The 2751-nt window shown below is 56.4% G+C and overlaps 1 pseudogene; it reads right to left on the reverse strand.

Moving 5' to 3' along the window:
- Positions 1-1096: 1096 nt before the first annotated feature.
- LOC120882156 lies at positions 1097-2000 on the reverse strand (annotated as a pseudogene).
- Between the last annotated feature and the right edge of the window lie 751 nt (positions 2001-2751).

Genomic DNA, 2751 nt, shown 5'->3' on the forward strand with positions numbered 1-2751 from the left:
ATGATAATATACAAACTATGTCCATTAAAGATGCAAGCTTGACCCCAGAATCTCTATTTGGAATGCATTTTATTCTTCTAGCTTTGTTTTTATGAGCAATTGTACGACAACACATAATTCCATTTAAATAGATACATAGCACTTAATAAGAGTTCAGAATTCTTTGCTATGCCTTATTGATGTAGGCAAAAGAAAAAAAATTACAATGTTATCTCTAACAAAGTGATAAATGATTTACAAAGGAAAATACTGTTTCAGTATGGGTTCCTTGCCAAATCAGGTAATTAAAACATACCAGTGAGCTCTTCTCACCAAAGTCTCCTCTAGCAAATTGCTAAATGTTTTTCAAGATAACACAAATACTGAGATAGAAGACATACAACTTTGGAAAGACTATCATGTATCAAGAGTTGGGCTTAAAGAAGAGATGCCACCTGGTGTCTCTAGTTTGTTTTTTAAATTTTTTGGCAGTCAGGCAGAGGCCTTTATTGGCTGATACACATCTACCTGCTGGGGCAGTCACAGGCAGTTGTAGGAGCAGGCGGCCCCCTCTTCCAGGCCCCCAGGAGGGAGTGAGAGTTCAGTGGTCAGAACTGACACATGAGCCCTGAACACCCAGTCAGATCAGGTAGCTTGACCTCAGGGTCAGGAACCCAGCACTGGAAAACAAGGGGAGGAGGGGTGCAGGTGGGCTCCCCAGGTTTGGCTGGGGAGTGGGGAGGCTGAGACTGCCTGCCCTCATCATCCCCGGAAGTGTGGAGGGCCGGGCAGTTGATGAGACAACAGAAGCTCCAAACCTGCCATCCCTGCCGCAGACCTGCATCACCCCACTTCACAAAGGGCAACTGAGGGCCAGAGTCCTGAGTCCTCTCACCTGGGCCACACCTCCCTCTCAGGCCCCAGTCCCTGCTCAACCTCATGGAAGGTGGACACGCACTGGGTACCAAGACCAAGACCCCCACTCAAAGGCTTAGGTGGCACAAGGGACCTTGTGGATATTAATAAATATGGACTGGCAGACCCCAGAGACAGTCGGCCCAGTCCAGGCTGGGAAAGGAAGCCTGGCCTATCCCTCCCCATGGGGCCACCACCACCCTCAGTTTGTCTTGTCTCGGCTCCTGGGGGCCAGGAACCAGGAGCTGGTGGTGTGTCCTCCCCTTTTGCCCTTCAGGAGGCTGGAGGTGCCCCTGGGGGTGGCAAGGCTTGTCCCTGACTCCTCTGGTTCCAGTGAGCTCTTCTCACCAAAGTCTCCTTTGCAGCCAGGTTCTCCCCACTGCCCCTATGGAGCCTTGGGGTCTGGGCTCCCCTTGCAGTCCTCTTTGGCTGTTCTCTCCAGGGTGGCCTGAGATTTCATTAGGTACAGTGGGGCCTGGGGGTCGCCTATGTCCAGGACTCCCAGGGATGCCCATGGGGCCAGGAAGTCCAGGAGGACCCATGGATCCTAGGGGGCCTGGGGACTCAGCCAATCCAGGGGGCCAGTGGCTGCTGGTCTCAGTGAAAGTGTTGGACAGAAACAGGTCTTCAGGCTGGGAGATCCAGTTGTAGGGTGGTCCAACAGGGGCTGGGGGTGGGGCAGGGAGGCCAGGGGGACCAAGAGGGCCTGGGGGCACTGGAGGTCCCCTCTCTCTGGGGTACCCGCAGCTCTGGCCTGATCAGAGCTCCCTGGGGGGCCCTGCAGACCTGGTGGACCTCTCATCCCCATTGGGCCCCCACTGCCAGGGTCTCCCATGGGGCCAGTGGGTCCAGGAAGCCCCTGGGCACCAACTCCATCATCTTAAGGGAACAGAGGAGGCCTCTGGTTTTCTCTGGCTCCTGGCAGCCCTCGAAGGCCTCCATCCCTGGAGCTGCCCTGGCCAACTGGGGAGCCCCAAGGTGGGGCAGGGTCCTTAGAGGGGCAGCTGGGGCTGGGGCCCTGCCACCTTGGCCTCCAGCACCTTCAGCTGCTCAGTCAGTTCCGACACTTTGCTGCAGTTGAGAAAACCAGAGAAGCCTGTGGGCCCCAAGGGTCAACCACCAGGTGGCACTGCCCGACAAACCAGGGGCCACGAAACCAGAGGAGTCTTCAACTTCCTTGCAGCTCGGCAGCGAGGGCCTGGAGGCCACATATTCAATGGCAGGCGGTCACCGTCTTGTACATCACCTTGTCCGTGGGTCTTACCCCCGTTCTGTAGCTGTCACTCAGTCGTGTCCAGCTCCCGCAACCCTGTGGACTGTAGCCCTCCAGGCTCCTCTGGCCATGGGATTCTCGAGGCAAGAATAGTGGAGTGGGTTGCCTTTTCCTTCTCCAGGGGATGGATCTTCCTGACCCAGGGATCAAACCCAGGTCTGCTGCATCGCAAGCAGACTCTTCACTAACTGAGTCACCAGGGAAGCCCCTAGTAGCTGTTCCCAGAGCAGCTCATTGGCCAGAGGCAATTCTGCAGCACCCTCTGCAGGTAGGTGCCGTTCTGCACATGGCACGAGAGGGTGCTGGTCACCACATAGGAGCACCAGTTAGTTCCCCCTGCCCCCAACGCTCCAAGTGGCACTGCCTCGCAAGTGGCCGGAGCCCGCAGCAAAGCAGTGCCCAGGCCTGCGGAGGTCCCCTGCGGCTCCCGGAGCCCTCCCACATGGGCCCCTCACAACAGCTCCCAGCCTGGTGTGCCGGCTCGCCTGCCTGCCCACAAGGCCAGCTGCCCCAGATGGGCGGATCCTGGTTCCCAGCACAGCAGCTAGAAGGCTCTAGTTTGTTATATAACTAAACTATGATTG

Source organism: Oryx dammah, unplaced genomic scaffold, assembly GCF_014754425.2.
Source record: "Oryx dammah isolate SB20612 unplaced genomic scaffold, SCBI_Odam_1.1 HiC_scaffold_2, whole genome shotgun sequence".
NCBI lineage: Eukaryota > Metazoa > Chordata > Mammalia > Artiodactyla > Bovidae > Oryx > Oryx dammah.